The 13,467-nt window shown below is 47.7% G+C and overlaps 1 protein-coding gene across 4 annotated transcripts in view; it reads right to left on the minus strand.

Annotated features, from left to right (window-relative positions):
- Positions 1-13,467, minus strand: part of LOC112988015 (ciliary neurotrophic factor receptor subunit alpha) — a 333,191-nt gene that overhangs the window by 229,089 nt on the left and 90,635 nt on the right. The window contains exon 3 of one of the 4 annotated variants that reach the window (XM_064500204.1): positions 410-514. The exons of the other annotated variants lie outside the window; for them this stretch is intronic. The gene's annotated coding sequence lies outside the window, so the exon portion shown is untranslated. The remainder of the gene's footprint in view (positions 1-409; positions 515-13,467) is intronic. 4 annotated transcript variants of the gene reach the window in all.

Genomic DNA, 13,467 nt, shown 5'->3' on the forward strand with positions numbered 1-13,467 from the left:
CCCTTTCTCACTCTTCGTGCTATTAATGGCTCCACGAGGCCGCTGCAAGGGGAAAGCTCGCGCGAGCCACAGGATGCTTGCATGCTACCCCGACGAGCCAGGACCACAAAAACTCATCTCCCTCTCCCAACCACAAACTCTGTCTTTTTTCAAGTTTCAGAGTTCCTGAAACACCAACTATATATTTATCTGCTGCTAAACCACGGGGTCTTTCATCTCCCCTTTCTATGCACCAGGCTTTTTAGCTTAGAGCACATAGATGGGGAAAAGATGCCATGACCCATGCCAAGGTGAGATCAAACATCCTTGTGAGATGCTTACCTACTCCGTTCTTGGAAACCACTAGTCTCCAAGGAGACCCCCCCCTCCCCCCAGCATCCCCTGGTAGCCCGGGTGAGGATTTAATTACCCTTCGGGCTTCGTTTCTTCCACTCTGTCTCTCATTCCCGTCTCACATGCTGCCTCATTGGCAGATTGGTGTCTCCAGCCCGGCTCTGCAGGATGTTCACTTCACCTTAAAAAAAAAAAAAAAAAGAAAAAAATCCGCCTCTCTTGCAAGCCTCTCCTGCATGCATTTATTAGCCGGGAATGAATGCCGAGCCACTGCCTACGCTCTCCTCTTTTCTAGTCTCCTCCACTTTGAAGCGTCGCTCACAATAATCTCATGGAAAGTATTTCCTACAGGAAAACATGGTTCACTCAATTTAAACTGACCTCAGCCAAGTGGCAGCTTCTCCGTTCCCCCACTCCCCTTATTTTGACCAGGGGAATTAACACGAGGCATTTCATTTCCAATTGAAACAATTACTTTAAAAGCCCGGTTTGAAATTAAAGGTCCAACATGTCATAGCATTTCATTTTTGCCAATATTTTTCAGACAGACGTTCCCTGCCTCCAGGGGCAGCTGTGCATTTGGCAGAAACTCGCAAGGTGGGTTTTGCCGCAGGGAGGCTCCCCACGGACGGGATGCTTTCGGAGCATCTTGAGTTTTTTCCTTTTAGGCTCCCAGGATAGCCGAGAGGATAACAACGAGTGCAAAAACCCAGAAGACGCTGCGTTCGCCGAGCTCAGCAGTGTCTCGGGACAAATGGTAGGGAGGAAAAACAGCCATGCTTGGCCTGAGCCTCTATAGGAAAACAATCGAAAAGGAGCAAGGCCATCCCTAGGCTACGCATGTCCGCAGCCAAAGACCCCAGCACCACCCAGGTGGCTCTGATGGCTGGCAAAAGCTTGGCCCCGCGCTCCCGAGCTATCGCAGTGGTGGCAGGGCAGGGCTCCGGGGCTCCCTCTACTGCTTGCAGCGACCGCTGGCTTCTCCGCGACTTAAACTGCCAGGGCACAGCCTTTCCCTCGCTGCCATCCAGAGCATTTTCCAAGGGCGAGACCCTTTTGCCAATGGGAGACCGTAGGAACAGAGCAAGGCAGAGCCGAGCAGGGAGCTCCGGAGTCCTCGCTCCCGGCCTCCTTCCCACAAAGAGATGGGAAACCCATTAAACACGCCGAGCAATGAAGCTTCCACTGTTTCTCCCCGGGGGCAATTTCACAGTCGACTTGAGGAAATTGTTCCTGATATCCAGCCTAAATTTTCCTTTGTTGATTCTCAGTTTAGCAGCGGAAAGGTGGGAGATTTAATGAGACAAGCGGGGCTGCTCCAGGGGAACGAGCGAGGCAATGCACAGAGCTGCGGTTGAAATGGAGCGGCTCTTGCAAGGCATCCCAGAATCCTAGAAACTGGGGATGGAAAAGTTCTATTAACTTTCCCAATGGACTAACAGAAGACTGTTCCCTCATTTTTTTTAATGCCTTACCCAGTCCAGCTATTTGATTGGGACCAGAGCTCTGCAAAAATATGAAGTTTTTTTTTTTCTTTCTTTTTTAAATTGCTGTATAGGGAATAAAATGTTGGGCTTTGTGGCCAGATTTTGTTGTTTTATCCAAGGGCAAAATTTTTGCTGCTTTACCTATTGGACACAATTTCTTATTCTACCTGGCAAAAACCCCCAGAACTCTTTTGGGCCATGAGCCAGGGCAAGATGTGCGCAGCAAGCGTCTAATTTTCAAGTCTAAAAAACTCAGTCTGGGGACATGTGCTTCAAGAGCCAAATGACCAATGTTTGGATCCAGGAACGCCGGGTGCCCCTGCATTATGCCACCCAAACAGCATCAGTCCAGCCCATTGCAAACCTCCTTTAAATGAGAGCTGGTGCGACTCGACTGCTTCCTGTCACGACAAGCGCTCCCGCACCAGCGGCCAAGGACCTCTGCAGGGTCATGGAAGTAGAGGCGTATCAAGAACTGGACCGCGTAGACGTAGCACATCACCAGCAGATGTTTGCCTTAATCGCACACAGTTTTCTTAAATGTCAGATGGTTACAAGACACTAGAAGGGCATTTTTTTCACTGTGTTTTTATGGGCTTGTAAAGGAAAAGTGGTTGTACACGCTCAGAAAATGTCAGGCTCCGTTTCCCGAGGACCTGCCATCTGTCAGCACACTGATTTTATCGCACCCCGTCCATGCAGAAGGGAGAGGAGGGCACACTTGGACGTGCCGACCTGGGAAGAGCTGTGAAGCAGAGACGAAGCTGGATTTTGGGCAGGTATCATTGCAATGACTCCTCACTCTCCTGGCACCAGCAATGGGTCAGAATGGCACTGCATCCCCCAAACACCCAAAAAGTAGCACCCAACCTCATGTGCAGAAACAGGCAGATGGGGGCAGCACTGAGGGCTGCAGGCACTTGCTCCCCCCAACACGCACACAGTAAGGTGAGGTTTTGCAAGGTCGGCATCAAAGGCAGTGCTGCTTCAAGCCACACAGAGAACCTGGGAGTTAACAAGCAGTTTCCCACCGCTGTGACATGACTGTGCCCCAAAGACATCCCACCAACAGGAAAACGTGAAACTCAGAAGCTGAGAGACATCCGGAGAGTGGCAGCAGCCTCGGGGCATGCACAAAGCACCACGCAAGCTCCATCAGGCAGAAGAGCTGCTTTTGGTGCTGGTATCTCAACTGCGAGGAGGTGCAGAGACCCTCCCAAGCAAGACCCTGACCACGTGCCTTGCCAGCACAGCCCCTGTGCCACAGAGCTACCCTTGCAGCATCCTTCAATGTCATGGCAATAGACTCTAGGGATAAAGCATTAGTACAGCCTCAAGAACTGAATACGTCCGTGCCTCACCTTCCCCTCCTGCAAAGAGAGCCTAATGACAATCACCAGCTGTTGTGAAGTCCTTTGAGATGTTCAGACGAGTGGAGCTTGCAGAAAAGGGGGGAAGAAGTTACGTTCTGGCTTAGATGACCTTTTGCAAGGCAAAACCAGGCAATGCACTAGTGTTTCCCAGCCAGGGTCTCCCATCCAAGAGTTTTTAATGCAGCCAGCTCTGCAAGGGGACGTGGAAGCTATTAAACCCACAGATGGTGGCATGCAAGTTTGGTCCCTGCCATTCCTCTACTGAAGGAGAACACAGTAGCGCTGATTTGTGGCAGGGCCAGGCTTTTCACTCAAACATGAACAGGAACTTCAAGACCAAAACTGCCCGGGGCTTTGGAGTCCAGATGTGGCTGGAGAGGGGACACCACGGCAGCACAGCTCTGATCCCCTTCACACCTTCCCCACAACCTCAAACAGAAACCCTTGACACACTGTTTTTCGTCCTCAATTCTCTACTGACCTTGAGAGAAAAGCTCCCACTCATTGTGGCTTGAATAGTGACAGGCTGTGAAAACTCAAATAGAAAGAGACCCATACCACAACATAGGAAAAAAAATTTGGTTTTGCTGCAGGATTTAGCAGCAGGAAAAAAGCCGAGCTGAGAGGAATGAAATGGAAAGAGACATTCTCCATCTACTTCCTAAATGTTGGATAGGGGAACGCATTGCACGGTACATTGCAAGTTCGGGATGTGGCAAGATACCAACTGCATTTTATGTGTTGCAAAACCACCTCCTCCGTGGCAGCTGAGATTTCAAGCATAAGCTTTGACCTTGGTAATATTTTTTACATATTGAGTCACTGCCGATTCTGGAAATAGTAGGGGAAAAGGGCTGGGATTTTGAAGATTTTAATGCATGGCTGGATCCTCTAAGAACTCGGACAGTCCCAGCTGACAGCCCAGCTCTCCAACCCTCTGCCACTCTTAAAGGCAAAAGACGCCAAGTTTGAAAATATCTAAGGTGACACAAAGCGTCAGCATGGAAGATTGAAAAAGAGGAAGATGAGGATTCAAAAATCTGCCCCTTTGCTTCATTTCACGTCCGTTTGATCACAGTTTCCTCCTACAGCACTGGTGGCCTCTTCCTGTACTTCCCAGGTACCAAGTGAGAACATGAGAAACGCCTCCCGCACCAGCACATGCACGGCCCCAACAGCCCCTGCTTCCCTTGGGGCACTCAACACGTGCCCATCCCCATGCAGCGGCCCGGGGAGAGAGCCCGCTACGGTACAGGGTACAGCAACTACGTCTCTCCCCTGCTTCCCTTGCGGGCTGCAGTCGCAAGGATGCAAAGCACAGCTGACGGGATGACTCCCTCTTCTTTGGTACCCACCTCCCGGGGAAGATGGCCAGCTCTTGGGAGCTTATGGGAAAATCAGAGTTGATTCACTCTCTTTACCTGTGAATGCAAACATCCCAAAAACTCCTACGGGAAGGGGAGATGGGACTCAGTGGAGAGCCTTTTCCACTGGAGAGAGCAAAGCTAGATGGCCAAATAGACAGGGGAAGGAGAGGAGTTCTCTTTGTACATGACATCCCACCTAACCTGGTCTCTTCAGACTGTCCTTCAACCTAAAGGTTTACCCCAAGACACTTTAACAGATAAATAATTCAATTCCCCACTCTCCCTCCTTTTCTTAGCAAGAGAATAACTGTCTCTGATAGCCTTGATTTGCTAAATAAAACACTCCTTGAAGGCTCCCTGCAATAATATTTGCACAGAAAATTGACATTCTTCCTCCTTCCCACCAGCCCCGACGCTGTTTGTTTGTGAGTTAATAACTTCGACGCTTGGCTGAGCTATTGATCCCTTTCAGCGCAGTTGTTCTTTTGGGTCCAAAATACACAAAAATAAAATAATGAGCAAGCAACGGCAAAGCCCTGATGACCTTTCAGCAGGCACCGTGGCACGGGTGGCGCATGGGAGCCCAGGCCCATTGGCGACGTCACCTGGCTGCCGGGTGTGATGCCTTCTGCAGAAGCCAGCAGGCAAGGCTGGATTTCTTTCTCCCTCCCTGCACGCCCACCTTGGCCTTCCCTAAGGAAGCAACGCCCTTCCTTGCAGGTGAAAAACTAGTTTTCACAACTCAAAATTCCCATTTAGCTTTAAATCTTCAGCACCTAACAAGGGCTTCCTAATGCAATAGACTGTCCACGCAGGTGCCCAGTCCAGAGACCACCAGTGGCAGTGATGGATGGGTACCAGCTCCATTTGTTATAGGAAGGGTGGTGTTTCAGAGCTCCAATTGCCCGGCTGATGGGGGAACTACAGCACTGAATCCATCCCTACAGCTAGGGCACGATGCGGGGAGCCAGCCCTCACGTTCTTCAGCTCTGCTACGAACAGCCCCTCACGCTCTGCTATTGCTTTTCCCCTTTTCCACCCATCCCTCTCCCTTCCCCAGTAAAGCCAGCTGATGTTTCCAATTCAATAGCTTTCCACTGCAAAGTGACACTTTTGACAAAAATCAAACTGCTTTGCAGGAATGCAGCAATTTGGAGGAAATCTCACACGAAGTTATCAAAGCATTTTGCTTCAACTTTGCTGTTTCGGCTTTTGTTGTATTATACCGGGGCCTGGCATGCCAGAGGCAGAACAAAGCTGCTTTGCTTTATCCAATCCATTTTGATAACAGTTGGTCAGCAGTAGATCTCCCTCCAATATCCACCATAATGAAATCTGATGAAAAGAAACAATTAACGTCTCTGCAATGTCCTCGTCCTCCTCAACTGCTCCTGTATTGCCAGGGCATTCCACCAACGCTCCCGGGGGATCTTTGCTGATGCACCGACTTTGTATTTTTGCTTTGCAATCTGCTCACATGCCTTTAGCTAATTGTTCTTCAGACTGGTCTTTTCAGGGGAGATTTTCATGGCAAACAATCAATTTTCCCAAGTTGCATTTTCCTTAAACCCTTTGATGTCTGGGAAAATAACAGGCAACCTCAACACACGGCTGAGTATCAGGCGAGAGCTGGGAAGCACTAAGCGGAAATGCGTTTAGTTGTCTGGGTCAAAAACCATTTCCTTTGTTAAATGATTATTATTGTTCCAAGAGGATTTCAGTGGGAATTGAGGGTGCTTAGATAGATGGATTCACAGGTTCGCTGAGCTTCTATAAGGGTCTCTATATCCTCCACCATAATTCTACATCATAACTTCCAACACCAATAACTCTTCTATGACTCCCAACAGATATTCCTGTGCCTTCCAAAGCAATAACTTCTCAACAAACTCCAGACCTGCCAAATCGACTGTTTTTCCCCTGCGGACGCCTGCTTTTTGGCCCTTCTCACAGCCCTCCTGGGAATCTTGACCCGTTTACCTCTCCTTCTGGTTCCAAGCTCAGCGCGCAGGGAGATGAGATCAGAAAGCGATCTGCATCATAAGTCAAGAAATAGCTCTGGCACTAAAAGGTTGCAGTCATCTTCCATTTTCCTGACTGCTCTCATCAGTCAAGGATCCAGCTCCACATTCCCCGGACCCGCTTGCACAAGCCATAATTCTGAGGAAACATTTCTCTCCCCCTAAGCCTCCATTTCTCAGATTGCTCATTTCTTCCCATTCATACCTGAAAATTGTTATGAGTGTTTCACGGATCTCCCCTGGAGAAATTACTTAGGTTATTCGCCAGGGCTAGAGAACAAACACTTAAACAAGAAATAAATTGCCATGCATTTCTTGGGTCGCCAAGCCTCCCGGTTCAGCCATAAGAGCAACACCTGAGGACGGCCAGCCCAGAACCACTACCTTGCCAGGAGTGCACTTGATCTTAATGACATGTTAATTAAGCTAAGGGTAGAGCTGCTTGCTATATTATTGTTTTTGTTTCTATCACAGTAATGCTCAGCAGCCTCAATCAGAAAACTTTTGTTTCCCCTCCTTTCAAGTCACAAATTATGTCGATATCTGGTGAAAATAAATGTACAAAAGTAGGCTTTGCTCTTTTCCAGGAGATTTTTCTCTGGAAGGAAAGAAAGGTTTCAACAGGGCGTTTGAATCAAAAGCGAACATACGCAAGAGGGGGAGAAAGATATGCATCAAAAGTTACAATTTTTTTAACCAGAAAAGAGCATTTTAAGCAAAGAAAACCCCCCAAAGCCTCATCTCACAGTTCAGGATCACAGTCCTCGTTAGCTTACTGACAAACCACCCTGCTCAGCCTTAACATTTCCTTGGAAAGGGTTTCCATAAGGAAGAGCCGGTGAGCACAAGCTCCACACGCAACCTTGAGCTAAGCAGGAATGGCGTCCGAGAGGGAGCCAAGACTGGGGAAAGCGCAGGTGCTCGGGCAGGTCCTCTCAACCCTGGGCAGCACGGAGCAGGGCCCCAAGTGCCCAACCTGGGCATCACGCTATGTGCAGAAACCAGCAGTGTTATGCACCACCTTTGCTCCTTGTCCCATCACTCCAAGGCTTTTCTGCTGCCGCGCAGGAAGGGAGCTGCTGCAGGGGAAAAGGAGCTGCAGAAACCACTTAGCATTTCCTCGAGAGGCTCAGACCTCGCTAATAGGCTGGATACCTCCAACAAGTGCTGCTGCCAGCCCCTCTGTGTGACTATCTTTAGATATTTGCTTTAGCCACGCTTATACGTGCCAGCCAAAGCACCCAAGCAAGAGCGGGTGGCTTGCACTGCACTGCCCAGCTGCATCTCCAGTACCTGGGAAATGACCTAGATTTTCAAAGATGCCATCACGCCCCCACTATCCAATTACTAGGAAATAATTAAGCTGATGATGGACCTACTGACCACCATGGAAAAACGCGAAAGGGAGCCACCTGCTCAGCACACAGCTGGATTTCTGCAGCTGATTTGTAACCAAATGCTCCATGTTGCATCAAAGAGGCACGAGGACTCCCCCTCCCACCCCCCCACCCCGCCCTGTGTTTTTCAATGGAAATTATCTTACACCCTTTTTCTGGCTGCTTCCTAAAAATCTCTTGGAAGTTTCAAAAGAAAACAGAAATCCTAGAAAATGTTCTCATTTCCCTGTCTTGCACTGAAATTTTTCACTTCCTTCCACATTCAATGTTACTATTCTCATCGGGAAAGAGCTGTTCCTTTCCCAAAAATTAACCCTTAACTCTGGAAACCCTCCAGAAAGAAAAAACAGCCCTTTCTGGGGGAATAACCCCTGGGAGAAAGGCTCCGCAGTGAGTTAAATGGGTAATACTCCCTTGCCAAGAGCACAAGGGCTTGGGGAACCAGGGCAGGAGTTGTTCTTTCTATCAAGTAGGGTTGTCTCCTAACGCAATAAATCCGGCCTGCTCTAATTTTTCAAAGAGAGCTCGTGGCAGACTGACCCCCTCACAAGGCGACGCAGGCACAAACACCGCGATTTACTCAGGGGCTCCGGCATCTACGCTTTGAACAGGGAGACACTACGCAACTGCATTTATTATTTGCTGAACGTCTATCCATCCCCAACAACTGTGGGGCTGGATGAGTCCTCCTGCATAGCTGAGGATTGGCTCTGGATAAGATTTTGTTGACTATGTGATTTTGGAGGTCATAGGGAGGGAGAGATCCTGCAGCTTTTCCAGAAGCGAGGCACTTTAGGGTGAAACCGAAAGATGAATCTCCCAACTGCAGGATGGAAATATCCAGTTGAAACGAGAGACTTTCCCAGGCTCCCCAGAATAAGCGTCAGGTGCTGAGCAGGGCCCCTCATGCGGGCTGATGGAGGGAAGATTTGGGGTTGCTCCAAACCAGAGAGAGCAGCTCTCTGGTCCCCCATGCTACAGAGGGCATCTACTAACGTCCGGGGTCCCAATCTCCTCCCTCCTGAGCCCCTCTCATGTTTCACAACAGAAAATGAAACCTGGGAAGATTAACCAAGCAAAATTCTGTCTCCCCAGAGTCACTGCATCTCCCTTCCACTTTCTGGTGACCGTGAGCCTGTGCAGCCCTACCACAAGCCAGCACCTAACGCAGAGAGGCAGTGAGACAGCAGTAGTACCAGGCTTTCTCCCCGTCCTCTTGGTTCCCAGCAATGGGCATCGGAAATCGGAGCCATCCTTCAGCAAGCTCCTGGGTTTAAGGAGAGGTTGATTGCCACGGACTGGGCTTTAGATTTACAGCCCTCCCAGGTGGGGCTGGCAACGGCCCTAACACCACAGCATGGGGGTGTACAGGAAAGGAAGGTCAATCTTACTTGTTCTCTGTGCCAAGCAGGCTAGAAAAGGAAAAAATTAAAAAGACTTCTAGTTCCTGCAACTAGGAAGCTGCTTCTGCTCCACAGTGTGGGACCTAGGGAAGGGCCTGCACCATTAGAGGCGTCCTGAGAAGTCTTAGCCAGGACACCATTCCCCCAAAGCTCCCTCCGCAGTCAAGGGAGGGAGGCTCCTTGGGAGCAAAGCAAAGGACTCCTGGTACAAACCACCCCGTGCTAAATCAGAGGAGCCTCCTTTCTCTAGAGACCATAGAGTGACCTTGAACTTCAGGTAACTAAGTTGGATGGTGGGAATATCTCCCTCACCTTAGGTCTGCATCCTGCTAAGCTAGTCCCATGTTCAAGAGGAAAAATCCAACCGTTTTTGCATCACACCCAACAACAGTGTTGGCAAGGTTTGCGAAAATCCAAGTACAAAGAGTAAGAGAAGCCTAAAAAACGAACCAGTGGTGCAAAGAAGCAAATTCCCCACGGTTTAATCAGCCCAACTGTCTTGTGAGCAGGGACTTTTTTATGCATCAAGAACATAAGGGGCCAGAAACTCACACTGTAACGCAAACAGAATGTCCCTTAAAACCAACTGGTGCTTTCAGCCAAGCAAAAACTGTTGGGATGTCCAAATATGGCCCATGGGAACATCAGCCCAAGCATTCTTGGGAAGCATCTTGGAGCCTGAACTGTCTCCCAAGAATAAAAACTTCAAATCCCGCACGACAAAAGAGCCATCACATGACAATAACTATCACACAAGCACACAAATTAAGCAATCAATCAAAAGTGAAATACACCACAAAACAATAGAGAGCGGTGCACATCATACCCAGCAACGGGTGAGCAAACCTGACCTGTGATTGCCTCACTTCACGCATGGACTATTGTGTTCCCTTCTCTGCAAACATCAGAGCAACTGATTTTTTTCTTCTTCTTCTTTTTGTCAAAGCTTGGGGAAAAGGAACCTTTATTGGAGAGAACATAGGTATCTATACTCAAGCAAAAGCACTTGTTCTTGACTCGGCCATTATATAAATCAATGGTTATTCTGCAGGAACATGACAGGGCAAAAATTAGACATAAAATTTGCCAGACAGCTAGAAACAAACTAGAAGCTGCTGCCCTCTCCCCCGAGTCCGGGGGCAATTCCTGCCTTAAAAATTTGGGATCTTGTGTATGCATGTAGCTTCACATAATGATATTCCCCGGGCAAAAGGAGAAGGAAGAATAGCTAAAATCTCTTAAGTCTTCTTGTCTTACATCTCTTTTAATTGCACCCGGTTTCAAGGAGGTGTAACACAAGAAAACTGTCTCTGCCGATCTGAGAACTGAAATTACAGGATATTATTTTGGAGAGTAGCTACCCTTCTTTGACACTGCCACTCAGACAACAAGAAGATGCAGTTCCTCAGCACCCAAGGGCCCAGATATGTTTGCAGACCGATTGGGCAAATGGCTGTGTGTTTGCAAGTACATTTGAAAAATCAGGTCCTGTTGGCAGGCAACTCTCAGACAGCAAGCAGGGCCAAATCCCCATGAATAAATTGCTTGGAGCGAGTAGTTTGACGCGCCATTATTCATAACTAATGCAGTCCTAGTAAACAGAAAATGGAGGCCAAATCTGCCTGCATAGACACCAATGACCTCATCTGTTTTCATCCTATTTATTGAACGAAATAAGAGCGAAAGAGAGTTACCACCGACCTCCAAAGGGAGGCACAGGCAAAAACCATCTCTTCGGGTTTCAGAGGAACAAATATTCCTCACAGATACCGGGTGAGGTGGAAGTCTAGACAGCAGGGACTGGAGCTGAATTCAGTGTTAGAATAAGAATTTTATCTCCCCAGTGCAAAGACACAAGTAAAACTAAGCAACCACCCCTCCCATCTCCTTTGCTTTCAATACCCCTGAGCTGTCAGGAATAAGGACATTAGAAGAAGAGGCAATGGCAGAGGCAGCTGTGGGGCAGGGACGTCCGTGCTGATGGGGAACAGCGCTGACTGTCAGCCAGGGATCGCTCTCAGAAAGCCCAGTGACTATTGGGCAGCCTCTTTTTATAGGATCACAGGAAAATTCAGGTTGGAAGGGATCTCAGGAGGTCTCTAAACCAACCTTCTGCTCAAGGAGCTGAGCTATGTGGGTGGACCAGGTTGCTCAGGGCTTTTTGGGAGCAGGTGGGCTACAATGCAGCTCAAGGCCCCTCTCTGAGCTCGATATATCAAGTGAAATGAAAAACAAGCCAAAACAAAATGATGAAAAAGGAAGTGGAGAGGGAACAACTAGTCACTGTTCCACCCAACACAATTACAGGCTGCCCAATGCAACCGCCAACCAGCAGGTTAAAGCAAACACAAGACAACTCTCACCTGCGTTCACACAGCACCCGAGTGCCCAGTAGAAATCACTGCCACAGCAAATAGTAAAGGCAAAAAAAAAATCCCAGATTGCAGAAGGAAATAGATAACTCCATGAAGCACAGTTCCCCCGATGCTCGTGCCGCCTCCAGAGCAGCTGCCTGGAAGAAGCTGGAAGGCTACAAATCAGGCGGTCACACTATTTCTGCTGCGTTTCTTATACTCCTGAAGTATTATATTTATTTTAATTTGGGAAAAATATAGGAAAAATTATGAACACAGTTGTGATCATTCTTCCCCAAATATCACAAAGCTTAAAGATATCTCAGCTAAAAGCAGCCTCCACTGCAAAGGGTCTAGCTCAGCACCTCGAGGATTTGGCCTGTGGGAAAAAAAGGAACCACTGACCTGGAGACTGCTACATTTATCTTGAAGGCAAAGGGAAATATTTCTCTAAATGACAAAGAAAATTTATTGCACTGTTTAAAAGTTACAGCCTATTCAAAAATTGCCCTGATTTGAATCATTGACTTTTCAAAATAAATACTATTCTTTCATCAATAAGCTCAAAATATAAGCTAACCACAAAACCCTTTGGATAAAAGAAACATAAAAATGATATCTTTACACATTAATAACATCTATTGATCTAACTGTAAGCACATGTCCACACACATAATTTTACCATATTGCACATCAATAATATTCTACTCTTTTTCTATTAAAGTGTGCTGTTCCCAAAAAACAGAAATTCGAAGTATTTTCCTAAAATGGCTCTTGTCATTTAAACGTACAATGGTTGTAGTTGAAAGCACTAACAATAAGGCCATATTTAGTTATGCAGGCCAATATTAACCATTTGTGAGATGCATGTAGGAATTGCAGGATTGTCAAACAGAAATGTTTCTATCTGTAATAAAACTAACAGTATTTTCTATGCCCCCTTTCGCTCTTAATTACATCTCACAATCTGAATTTATTAAGCAGCTTAAACAACATTTCTGAGGAAAACTTATTTCGCTTTGGGACCGAAGAGGGGCTTATAAAGCGCTCAGATGGGCCAGTTTCTTTCGGGGTGAACCTGCAAAGAAAACTTGTGCATCCTTAATCCGCCAGAATTGTTCGGCTGCCTTGGCAAAGGCAAGGAGAAGAGAATAGGGTTCACGGCTTGTTTGGTCTTTCAAAAAGCCCCGGCAAAGCCTCCAACAACAGCCTATTAGAGGAACAAAGCTGGCGCAGACAGAAAAGGAAGTGCTGTCAGCCTGATCCGCCACGAGAAAGCGAGCTCAGGGCAGGCTTTTGTGAGCTCCCCGCGCCACAGCGGCCACGCTGAGAAGCACCATCATGTTTTGGATGAGGATTAGCGCACGATAATCTGTTTACTAACGCTTTGAAGAGGGCTGAGCAACGAGGAGGAAAAAGTGGCAGATGACAATATTATTTAGGCTAATCAAGAATATGATGGATGGCAGGGACCTTCAAAGCAAGCAGCAAAACAAGGCACTTGGGGAGCCCAGCACGTTGATAAATGCAAGGCAGTGCCCGCTGGAAGGAGTATTTGGAGCTAATCATACATGTTCCTGTGGTCTAAATTAGATGTATCTGGCCAGCAAAGTGATGGCTGCACTCGCTGTGCAGCCGCAGCTAAAACAGCAAATGAAACACGTGGTTATACATAAAGACTGAGCATAATAAAATACGTGATGGTGTAAATCAACGGTGTGCGCTGACCTGG

The sequence above is a fragment of the Dromaius novaehollandiae genome, chromosome W (genome assembly GCF_036370855.1).
Source record: "Dromaius novaehollandiae isolate bDroNov1 chromosome W, bDroNov1.hap1, whole genome shotgun sequence".
In the NCBI taxonomy this organism is placed as follows: Eukaryota; Metazoa; Chordata; class Aves; order Casuariiformes; family Dromaiidae; genus Dromaius; species Dromaius novaehollandiae.